Genomic DNA, 13,236 nt, shown 5'->3' on the forward strand with positions numbered 1-13,236 from the left:
AATCAGGCCTATCAGTACATGTATGGTGATAGATTTTCTCAGATCTTATTCCAAAATCTATTAGCTGGCAACAAACTCTGTGAACTGTTCATTAAGTGTCTTGCTAAACAACACCTGAATATATTGTTGTACGTCAAACCATTGGTGTCACAGCCTAGATTGAACTCCTTTGTGCAGCTTGTTAGGGATTTGAGAAAACTCTCTGTATTTATCCTTCAATCATAATTGGCAGTCAGCTTCAAAGGTTAAACAATTGAATGAAGAATAAGTATTGTGTTTCTCCCTCTCCCTATAATTGCAGAGATTATTTTGGTAAGAGTAGAGCTTCGTCATAAGATTTTCAAACATTTATTGTTAGCTCCACACAAATTCTTGTGCAAAACAAAATTAAGAAAACAACACCAGAAAACAGATGGAAAAAGACTTTTTCTTTTTTGGCAAATGGATCACATTTAGCTGAGCTAAATGTTTGATATTTAAATAAAAGTTGGCTTTATATTGTGGTAGCTTATTACAACTATGGCAGTATGTAAACATTTATGGTTATTGATTAATATAATTCAAAGAATTGCTAACAGGTTATGACGATCAGTTATTCTTTCCTTGGGATTTAGAAGCTGTATCTATTACAAAATATACTATATAGGGATATTGCAGGGTATGAAAATATGGAGTATAATGGTAAAAGGCAAAATTAACTCTTGCTCTATCTGCCAAATCAACAATCACCCTCTTCCACAACTGCAATTCTCCCTTGAAAGGGAAACTTCCTTTCTAAACAAATGTATCTTCCTTCACAGCTTCAGATCTGTGAGGAAGATGAAGAAGAAACATAAAAATATTAGATGCTGATACCAAGTACTTCTCCAATGTTTTCAGCAGGAGTTTTCCCAGACTCACTTGGAGAAACCAGTGACAGAAATTGGGGCCTGTGTAACGAGGAGGAACCAGATATTTGGAACTGCAACTCTCACAAACTTTTCTCGGGGCGTGCATAAGCGCACAAACGTGCCTACCGTTCCTGTCCTATTGTTTTTCTTTTCTGCTTCCTATATATGTTTATATGTGTATATATTATATAATCTTTTTGTATGATGTTGTGACAAAATAAATAAAATAAAAAATAAAAAAATAAATAAATATCTGGATTGGTGGGAGGCTGTACTTCAAAAATCAGGAAGACATTAGGATGCCTAACCTGGCTGCAGAGTAAATTCTGAGGGAATGAAATTTCTTTCTGATTAGTTCCTCTTGTTCCTCTTGTTCCACAGTGTATATTGATCCACTCTTAACATTAACATCCTCTTGTTCCACAGTGTATATTGATCCACTCTTAACATTACAATACTTTAAATACACAACAGTTCAGCTTGAGGAAAATCTATTACAATGGGTAAACAATGGGTGGAAACTAATCAAGGAGAGAAGCAACTTAGAACTAAGGAGAAATTTCCTGACAGTTAGAACAATTAATCAGTGGAACGACTTGCCCCCAGAAGTTGTGAATGCTCCAACACTGGAAAATTTTAAGAAAATGTTGGATAACCATTTGTCTGAAATGGTGTAGTGTCTACTGCCTGGGCAGGGGGTTGGACTAGAAGGCCTCCAAGGTCCCTTCCAACTCTGTTGTTGTTGTTGTTGTTGTTGTTGTTGTTGTTGTTGTTGTTGTTGTTATTATTATTATTATTATTATTCTCTCTTTTTTTGGCTTCTATTGTTTTCAAGTCAACCTGATTCTTTATTTTTACCTTCACTTTTGTCAAACTTTTCCACATATATGCTGCATAATTTTTAATTCTGTCTCTTTACTGCTGAAGTTACAAAGTGCTAATGGTGAGAAATTCTGAAGGTTGAAGTAACTTTTATTTGAAATATAAACTTATTTAGGCAGGTAATCCTTGGCTTGCAACCACAATGGAGCTTGGAGTTATGGTTGTAAGTTGTTGCAGTCATAAGTAGAGGCACACATGACTAGACACTATTTTACAACCATTCTTATGATGGCTATAAAGCAAATCACTGGGGCCATTAAGTGAATCACATGATCATTAAGCAAACCACACTGTTGTTAAGCATGTCCAATGGGCATTTTTGCCATTTTCTGCTGAAAAACAGCAAAAAATGTTGCAAATATAGTCACGTGACTGCAGAAACAGTTGTCAAGTGTCCAAATTCAATCACGTGACCAGGAGGGGAGGTAGCAGTCAAAACTTTAAAGATGGGCTGTAGGCAGGGGTGAAATGCTCCCGGTTCGGAACAGATTGGGCGATCCAGTAGCAATGGGGGTGGGTAGTTTGGAGAACCGGTAGCAAAAATCCCTGCTCCTCCTGCACATGCCCACTCAATCGCCATTTGCCTCCTACTTGGCAGCTTCCTGCTTCTTTCAGTATCGCTCGCTATTCTGGTCTTGCTTCAGCTGCTGCAATCAATTGCATCAGCTAGCAACTGAATCTGCCTGCCTGCAATCCATCTCATCGGTGAGCAACTCAATCTGCCTGCTTTTTCCCTTGAACTGGGTAAGTAAGGGGAGGAGCTTTAAAAAAATAGTTAATTGGGGTTTTTTTAAGGAGTTTTTTTTTTAGACATAGCAATTTAAAGTTAAGGAAGTTTTAAAGTTAAGGAAGTTTTAAATTTAGCTGCTTTTATCTAAAAATATAAATTAAATAAAATAAATATTTGTGCAGCTTTTTGAGATTTGGTGTGTTTCTGTAGTGTTTCACTCTAACTACACAAACACACAAAATCTCACAAAGCTGTATGTGGCATTTTGTGTGTGTGTGTGAGTCAGTTGTGTTGTGTTGTGCTGTATGTGTGTAAAGTGTCAAAGTTGGTTTTTGGGCTTTTTGCGGCCATGTGAGGTTCCTGCTTGTTGCAGGGGCCATTTTGGGTGAGGTGCAGCTGTTTTTACATTGTATGTGAGTCAGTTGTGTTGTGTCGTGTGTGTGTAAAGTTTGAAAGTTGGTTTTTGGTACCAATTATTGTTTTGTGTACTTTATTATTTTTATTATTTATTGTTATTGGCCACGTCCACCCGGTCACCTGACCACCAAGCCACACCCACCAATTAAGCCATGCCCACAGAACCAGTAGGGGAAATTTTTAGATTTCATCCCTGGCTGTAAGTAATCTATCATAACTTCAAACAGTCATTAAACAATTAGGCATAAGTTAAGGATTACCTATATCAAATGGTCACAGAAAAGTTTCACCACTACTGGATAATTTCCAGTTTAGTTTATAGCCAGCACAATCCCAATTAACCCTTGTATTCAGAGCAGAGCAAGCACACATGGCATTTTATACAGCTGACAAAAATGTGATTTGATGTGCTTCTTCAGTTATCCACCTCATCACTGCCAAATACAGCAGTTCTCAACTGTAAACATAGAATAAACAGCTAGTATTATGCTGCCCACTGCTAAAATAGAAACAGTTTGTAATTTCCTCTTGTTGTTTATTACTATTATAATTGTAATCAACCAATATAGCAAGTTAGCCAACTTTGGATGATTTAAAAAGTTATGCAGGACAGAAAGAAAGATATGCAAAGGAAAGAAAAACTATATAAGAAAAAATGCTAAAACATATCCAAACCATGTCAAAATATTTGAATGACTGTATATACTGAACTGAACTGAGCATAAACTTTGACTATAATACTATCCAAATTGAAACCAATAAAGAATACTACGAAAGGAAAAAAAAAGAAAACTAGAAAAGATAAATTATAAAATAGATTTGAACACTTTAATGTAGCCCTCCAAAGTTTCCAAAATAATTGAGTATACTGTCATAACCAAAGAAAAAGGATCTAGAATATGAACAAATATTTAAGAAAGAATATTTGAAAAGTTACTAAGGAGTACATTCCAAAGGGATCCATTCAGTTCAACTAAGCTTCTCTGTCTATTACAAAAAAAAAAAAAAAGGAGAGGAGGGGAGGGGAGAAGCTAAAGGAGAACATAGAAATGCCAAGAAGGCAGATAGGCAAGCTCAGTTACACTATAGTTCCCCTCAGGTGGCCACTCAGTTCCATTACAGTTCCCCTCATGTGGCCGCAACCATTTTTCTTAGCAAGGGACTTACCCCTTGTTCACATGGCCCTTGGTGGACTATTGTGATATTGTTTCCACTCAACCTGAAAGAAAGAAGAATTTGCCCTCTGATTCACGGGACACATGCAATGGCCGCAGCCGGGAGAAGTAATCGAGGTTGTCCCCTAGGATCTCTAAAGGTCTCAACAGAAGAGCCTTCAGAGTGATCTCCATGGGCTTTCCTCAGTCAATCTGACTTTTGTTGGGGACCCATTCATCTGGGCAGCAGGAGCCCCCCAGAGGAGATTTTCTCATCCAAGTGGACAAAGATCTCAATATCTAACCTTTTGGCGAAACAAAAAAAACATTTATTGGGGTGGGTGACACCATCACTGCCACAGATGGCAGCTGACTCCAAAGTGCATGGGTGGGGTTTGAGTTGCACTGTGAAATTGCTGCACTCATCCTGTGAAAAGAAGGAGAGAGGTTTTCTCCAGCATCCTTTTCCGAGGGGTAAGGAGGCTGATCCTTGGCATTATCAGGATTTTGGGGGCACGTTCTAAACTGGGAATGCTTGAGAACTTCTCTGCCTCCTTATGCTTCCAAGTTTAAGAGGCACGTCAAGGTCTATGGAAACCCGAGAAGGAGGAGAGGTGAGTCTAGTTGCTTTTCCCGTGTCATTTACCTTGACCGCAACTCTCCTTTGTGCCATATCTGAAGTTTTCCTCCACTTTCCCTTTAGAAACAGGAAAGAAGAACAGGTGAGGGGTGGGTCAGCCTGTTTCTGACACAGTCCTAAGGTTTGGGCAGCAGGGGGATACAGTAGTTGGCCCATGAGCTATCACTTGCTTGTAACGATGTGCCATTGAGTTCCAGAGTTAGAAAGCGACTCACCTCCTAGCTTTGCAGAATTCACAGAAGTTTAGATAAGTCACATCGTCAGTTCCACAGAGAGGATTGTATATTTTGGGGCAACCGGGCAAGTCCTGGAAATGGCTGCAGATGTCTACCTGAGGCGGCTGTTGACCCTAGGAAGGGAGAGCGATAAAATCCCCTTCTGAACTCCCCATTCTTTTGGAAAACACTTGATCATGAAGGTTGTCTGTTGCCTTCTCTGATGCAGCACCTTTCCTATGGAACAGCCATCCTACGGAGATTTTCATGGCTCCAATTCTGTGGGATTTTGGTCAGGCATTAAAATATGGGTGTTCCTCGCACATTGGAGCCTTGAGATAAGAAAGGACTGCGAAATGCCAGGAAGGGAGGTGGCATTCCTTTACCATCAAGAATCCATTATTCCTGACGGTAATGGATTCATTACCACTTTTGAGATGTGAGGTAAAGAAAGGACTGGGAATGCCAGGAAGGGAGATGGGCCACTCAGTTCCATTACAGTTCCCCTCATGTGGCCGCAACCATTTTTCTTAGCAAGGGACTTACCCCTTGTTCACATGGCCCTTGGTGGACTGTTGTGATATTGTTTCCACTCAACCTGAAAGAAAGAAGAATTTGCCCTCTGATTCACGGGACACATGCAATGGCCGCAGCCAGGAGAAGTAATCGAGGTTGTCTCCTAGGATCTCTAAAGGTCTCAACAGAAGAGCCTTCAGAGTGATCTCCATGGGCTTTCCTCAGTCAATCTGACTTTTGTTGGGGACCCATTCATCTGGGCAGCAGGAGCCCCCCAGAGGAGATTTTCTCATCCAAGATCTCAATATCTAACCTTTTGGCGAAACAAAAAAAACATTTATTGGGGTGGGTGACACCATCACTGCCACAGATGGCAGCTGACTCCAAAGTGCATGGGTGGGGTTTGAGTTGCACTGTGAAATTGCTGCACTCATCCTGTGAAAAGAAGGAGAGAGGTTTCCTCCAGCATCCTTTTCCGAGGGGTAAGGAGGCTGATCCTTGGCGTTATCAGGATTTTGGGGGCACGTTCTAAACTGGGAATGCTCGAGAACTTCTCTGCCTCCTTGTGCTTCCAAGTTTAAGAGGCACGTCAAGGTCTGTGGATATTATAGATATTCCCTAAGGATTACAATTTAATCACCAAGGTTATCAGATTCTTCTAGGGAACGGTTTAGATTGATTCTTTTTAAATTCCTCAATTAGAAAAGCTTCTAGCATGTAATTTGCCGTTTACACTCAGCCATTAATTTTTCTGTATTCTATTGTTAGATATGTCTAGTTTGCAAAAAAGATTTTAGGGAGTATTGTCATTATTGTAAGATATTATATAATCAATACCTTTTCTTTACATTCTCCTTTATATTTCACTTTTAGATCTTTCTCTTCTGACCTAAAAGAAAGGGGGGGGGGAAATAAATATTAAAATATATCAAAACTGTTAATTAGGTAGTGTCATTTAATTAAGGTTGTCAAGGACATATTGATAGTCTTTCTGCTGACTTTTATTGTTTATTGCATGTGCTATTCTAGATCCGAACTCTTGCGCCTGCGAGGTGCCCCCGCCTCGTGGGAACGGCCTGTTACCGAAGGCCGGCCTCAATGATGGGTCTTGGGACCCACAGAGGTGGCATGCGAAGAAGAAGAGCCTTTGGGGTTTTTTAGATAGGGCATTTTTAAGGGGTGGGAGGGTAAGGGTGGGTATTGGGGGAAACCCGTCGGGAGGGGGTCCAGTTCCTGCGTGTGCTCGCGGCGGTAAGTTAATAGGTTGGAAGGTCACGGGGGGGTTGTGTTCCGCCTGTTGAGGGTGGTTTTATTTGTACGGTAAGTGGGAGGGGCAGATATGGCGGAAGTGGGGGCTCATATCGTTCTATGGGGGCGCGCGCTCGATGTTTGCAGGCGGTCGCGCGCCCCGAGCCCTCAGACTTTCCCCGTTTCCCAGATGGTCAAGACCTTCGGAGCCCGGGCCTTCGGCTGATGTTATGCAACGCACGGTCCGTGGCCAATAAGGCCCCCCTAATTTATGATCTTATCCAGAAGGGTGCCGCGGACCTTATGGCCGTTACGGAGACCTGGTTGGGCGCAGAAGGGGGCGTGCCCCTTGTTCAAATGTGCCCGCCGGGTTTCTGAGCATTCCATCAGCCGAGGGCCCAGGGTAGGGGTGGAGGGGTGGCGGTTGTGATTAGAGAGAGTCTGGAGCCGAGGGAGACCACTGTACCTCAGATTGCCGGGTGTGAATCCCTCTTTGTGAGGTGGGGTCATAGATGTCAGATGGGCTAGTTTGTCACGTACCTGGCTCTTTGCGGCATGGCAGCAGCCCTGCCCGAGCTCCTGGAGGTACTTGCTGGAGTGGCGGTGAGACCCCCAGACTTATTGTCATGGGGGACTTTAACTTGCCATCGACCGGCTTGTCATCTTCAGCTGCTCTGGAGTTTACGGCTTCCATGATGGCCTTGGACCTGACTCAAGTAGTTGATGGCCCTACCCACATTGGGGGTGGCACCCTGGATTTGATTTTCATCTCTGGTCAGTGGTTGAAGGATCTGGACTTGAGGGATTTAGTCATTGAGCCTTTGTCATGGTCAGATCACTTCCTCCTTCGCCTAGACTTTCAGATCGCCACTCAACACCGCAGGGAGACGGAACCAATACGTTGGTTCCGTCCCAGGCACCTGATGGACCCGGAGAGGTTCCAGACAGAGCTTGGGCCGTTTCCTGAGGGTCTGGCTCATGGCTCGGCTGAGGAACTTGTCGCGGCTTGGGAACGAGCCGCGGCGGGGGCCTTGGATCGTGTCGTGCCTTTGCGGCCTCTGACCCGGCGTAGGTCTCAACCAGCTCCCTGGTATTCAGAGGAGCTGAGGGAGATGAAACGCCGTAGAAGACGCCTAGAGAGTTCCTGGAGGTCCAGTCGTTCGGAGGCTGATCGGACACTAGTTAGGTCCTATACTAGGACCTACCTAGTGGCAATGGGGGAAGCGAGACGTTGCTACGTCTCCTCCCTCATTGCGTCGGCAGATAACCGCCCGGCCGCCCTGTTTGGGTAACTCGCCTCTCCTTCAACAGGAGGCGGGATGACCCGTTGCAGGGACGTGCTGAGGAGTTTAGTGGTTATCTATAGGACAAAATCGTTCAGCTTCGGGACGGTCTGGACCAAAATTGGGTAGATCCGGGTGGGATGTCTGAGAGCCGTCTTGTTGAGGTTGTTTGGGATGAGTTTGACCCTGTGGCTCCCGAGGACATGGACAGGTTACTGGGTAGGCTGAATGCCACCACATGTTTACTGGACCCGTGTCCCTCCTGGTTGGTGCTGGCCGCATAGGATGTGACACGAGGCTGGCTCCAGGGGCTTACAAATGCTTCTTTGTTGGAGGGGGTCTTTCCGGCCGCCTTGAAAGAGGCGGTGGTGAGGCCTCTCCTCAAGAAGCCTTCCCTGGACCCAGCTGTGTTAGGTAATTATTGTCCGGTCTCCAACCTTCGCTTCGCGGTGAAGGTTGTAGAGAGTGTGGTGGCATGTCAGCTTCCCCGGTACCTGGAGGAAACCGTCTATCTAGACCCGTTCCAGTCCGGTTTCCGGCCCGGTTACAGCACTGAGACGGCTTTGGTTGCATTGGTGGATGATCTCTGGAGGGCCAGGGATAGGGGTTATTCCTCTGCCTTGGTCCTATTAGACCTCTCAGCGGCTTTTGATACCATCAACCATGGTATCCTGCTGCACCGGTTGGAGGGATTGGGAGTGGGAGGCACCGTTTATCGGTGGTTCTCCTCCTATCTCTCCGATCGGTCGCAGACGGTGTTGACGGGGGGCAGAGGTCGGCCCCGAGACACCTCACTTGTGGGGTGCCTCAGGGGTCGATTCTCTCGCCCCTCTTGTTCAACATCTATATGAAGCCGCTGGGTGAGATCATCAGTGGTTTCGGTGTGAGGTACCAGCTGTACGCTGACGACACTCAGCTGTACTTTTCCACACCGGACCACCCCAACGAAGCTATCGAGGTGTTGTCCCGGTTTCTGGAAGCCGTACGGGTCTGGATGGGGAGAAACAGGCTCAAGCTCAATCCCTCCAAGACGGAGTGGCTGTGGATGCCGGCATCCCGGTACAGTCAGTTGCAGCCTCGGCTGACTGTTGGGGGCAAGTCATTGGCCCCAATGGAGAGGGTACGCAACTTGGGCATTCTCCTGGATGGACGGCTGTCTTTTGAAGACCACTTGACGGCCGTCTCCAGGAGAGCCTTTCACCAGGTCCACCTGGTTCACCAGTTGCGTCCCTTTCCAGACCGGGATGCCTTATGCACGGTCACTCATGCTCTCGTGACATCTCGCCTGGACTATTGCAATGCTCTCTACATGGGGCTCCCCTTGAGGAGCACTCGGAGACTCCAGGTAGTTCAGAATGCGGCTGCGCAGGTGATAGAGGGAGCACCTCGTGGCTCCCATGTAACACCCCTCCTGCGCAGACTGCACTGGCTACCTGTGGTTTTCCGGGTGCGCTTCAAGGTTTTGGTAATGATCTTCAAAGCGCTCCATGGCATAGGTCCGGGTTACTTACGGGACCGTCTACGGCCACCGAATGCCTCCCACCGGCCCGTGCGCTCTCACAGGGAGGGACTCCTCATGGTGCCGTCGGCCAGGCAGTGCCGACTGGCGACGCCCAGGGGAAGAGCCTTTTCTGTGGGAGCTCCCAACCTCTGGAACGAGCTTCCCCCAGGACTTCGTCAAGTTCCTGACCTTCGGACCTTCCGCTGCGAGCTCAAGACACATCTACTCATTTGCGCAGGACTGGACTAGATTTTTAAAAATTTTAAATGTCTAAATTTTAGATTTGGTTTTAAATTGGGTTTTATTGTTTATATGTCTATTTTAAATTTTGGCCTATATAATAAGTTTTTTTAGATGAATGTTTTACTTTGTATATTTATGTGTTTTTATATGGCTGTACACCGCCCTGAGTCCCTAGGGAGATAGGGCAGTATAAAAGTATGAATAAATAAATAAATAAATAAATAAATAGTCTCTGCAGTAGCCTTAAATATTCAAAACAGTCAAGATTGTCTTGAGTGGTCAAGGCAGAGTTTGAAGAAACTGCAATGCCAAGCGTTTCTTACCTCATCGCACAGAATGCACATAAGTTGGAATAGGTCATTTTGTTTGTGGCACAGATAGGCATATAATCATCCATGCAGTAAATAGGTTTGCCTTTCATAAATTTCGGAAACTTACTGCAGTCATCCTGCCATCAAAATTAAATAAGAATTAGAATACTAAGTAAGTGGCTGTGGTTTAGATCATGGTGTTTATTTCAAAATGAGTAGAAGTGAATTTCTGACTGCTAGCACCAACTGCAAGATGAAACTTCTAAAGCTTGTTGGATGCTCTGCTGCTAAACAGCAACAACCACAACCTGTCTTTCTGTGAATGTTGAAAAGCATCACAGTAGAAGACAGTGATAAAACACTTTTGTTCTGCAGAAACAAAATGGACATCACCTGCAGTTCAACTTGAATGCAACTCACTTAATGTACTTTGATCTTTGCTGAGGGTCAGCTAGTGCCTCCATTTGTATTGTGGCCCATGTGAATCATAAAAAAATGATGCTGGTACTAACCTCTTCTCCATTTTTACTAGCAGTTCCTAGAATGAAAATATAGAGTTATACACTATAGACACCAGAAGGCAGTATCTCAAGAAAAGAAATACATAGATTCAAAGTTACACAAAAGCCTGTTGGACCATGACAAAAATTTACCCTACATTTATTAATTTTACTTCATCAATTTAGAAAAGAAAAGAAAGCTATAATTTTTTTCCCTTTGTTCAGAGAAAGGCAAATAGATTTCAGTTGAAGGAATTAGGAATCAAGGAAACTTTTTGTACTAGCCCAAGATGGTCTTTTGCCTTTGCCTTTGTAAGTTTGATGTCTATAAGTTGGACATACTTGGTGTTACTTGGAACCCTGATTCCTGGAGCTGAACCTGAGTCTTCTGGCACGAAAATCTGATTTCCACTAGTCTTACTATGCGTCTCGCCTCCCCCTACTGTCATTTCTTTGAAGTCGAATGTCACTTTTCCTGGGACCATGAGCTGCTATGGAGACCAAGAGGAGACACTGTTTCTTTAAGGAATTGCTGACAAGTGAAATGTTCATTCCACACATGTGCCAAATTGTCTTTTCATATTCATATCCAGATTATTGACAGCCTGTATCTAGATCATCTATAATGTCTAGATCATCTAGATCTATATTCGTCTCTATCTATAGCTATAGCTATAATCTACCTACCTACCTACCTACCCACCCCCAACCCCCTCTTCTTGAACCTCAACTCCCCTTTTCCATAAAAAGAGAAGAAAAAGGAAAATATTAATACTAATACAATTACCTTCTATTCATTAAAAGCTATTTAGTATTTTGTTATTTCAATCTCCATTATATATATCTTTCAAAAATAATCTTTCAAATATGGTGATAATTCTACCTTCTCATCTAAGTCCATTAAATTTAAAGTCCAATCTTCTGTAATAAACAATATCCCATCTTCCAATGTTGTAATATCAAAAATTATTCCTCAGTAAACCTTATAATCCATCATATTTATATATCCATCATACATAATAATAAACATCATCTTTCCTTATATGAATTTAACATTTACCTCATATTCTTCCCCATATTCCCCATACCATAACTTTCTAAACAATTTACACTCCATTTATCATACAATCCATAACTTCTTTCTACTTTTTATATTCAGAAATATCGCTTATAATTTACCCTATCCCATGAAAGGAAAATCTTTTCATTTGAAAATATTACTTCTTTACTCCTTGCTGTTTACGTTTAGTAGTTACAATCATACTTTGATCTTTCTCTACGGCTTTCTGTGTTTCTTCTCCCAAATTTACAGCTCCAATTTTAGGTTGTATTTGCTTTGCTTCCTTTTCCCCCTTTTTAAGCATTCCCACCTCTCCTTTCATTTTAACTTCTAACAATGGCAAACTTCCAACCTTCAATACTTTAGTATAAAAATCTCTTGCTTTAAAAACTATATTAAGACAATATCTCCCTCCCTTATAGTTTACTGTTAATCTAGCTGGTACATTCCATCTATACTGTATCTGGAGATTTCTAAACTGATCCACCAAAAAAGCATATTCTTTTCTATTTCTTAACATTTTAGGAGGAATTTCTTTCAATACCAATACCTCTTGTCCCAATATTTGAATTTTATTTTTATAAGAAACTTGTGAAATTTCATTCCTAATCTTCCTAGATGTAAAATAAATTACTACATCTCTTGGCAAATGTCTCAGCTTTGCAACCCATGAATTAACACGGTAATTTTTTTCAATTTGGATTTCACCAAGTCCACTGGTTTCTGTCCAATCAGCTGTGCAAAAATCTTTTTTAAGTCCTCTCATTTATTTTCTTTCAAACCTCTTACTCTCAATGCAAATTCCATAACTCTGTATTGCAATAGAACCCACTCTTCTTCTGCTCTCTCTGCCTTGATCTTTATTTTAATCTTGCCATTATGGAAACTTGGTGGGATGAAACTGACAAATGGAACATACAGCTAGAGGGATATAAATTATTTAAAAGAAATAAAAGAGGAGGTGGAGTTGTACTATATATAAGAAATAACTACATCTCTACAGAAATAGAGCACAACAATGATGAAAATCATCTTGAATGTATTTGGGTCAATATAAAAGGGGTGAAAAACGATATTGCCATAGGTCTATACTATAGGCCACCCAACCAAACAGAGGAAGTAGATGAACTTTTTGCTAGTCAGCTAACTAAGGTATGTAGGAAGCACATCACAGTAGTAATGGGGGATTTTAACTACCCTGACATCAACTGGGAAACAAACTCTGCACCAAGTGGAAGATCCAACAGGTTCCTAACAAACCTAGCAGACAACTTTGTTTCCCAAAAAATAGAGAAGGCAACAAGGGGATCAGCCATACTGGACTTAATTCTCACTAACAGAGATGAAATGATAGAAGGTGTTGAAGCTACAGGAACCTTGGGGGCAAGTGACCACGCAATATTGGAATTCGACATTAAGCAAATACAAGTAGTAGAACAAAGTCAAACTAGAGTCTTGGACTTTAAGAGAGCTAATTTCAATAAACTTAGAGAGAGCTTGAGAAGGATTCAATGGATGAGAATCCTCAGGGGGAAAACAACTCAAGAAGCTTGGGAAATTTTGAAAAGTGAGATTATAAAAGTGCAGTCTAACACAATACCAATGAAGAAGAAAAATAATAGATCTCAAAAGAAACCAGCATGGAT

This window comes from Ahaetulla prasina, chromosome 2, assembly GCF_028640845.1.
Source record: "Ahaetulla prasina isolate Xishuangbanna chromosome 2, ASM2864084v1, whole genome shotgun sequence".
NCBI lineage: Eukaryota > Metazoa > Chordata > Lepidosauria > Squamata > Colubridae > Ahaetulla > Ahaetulla prasina.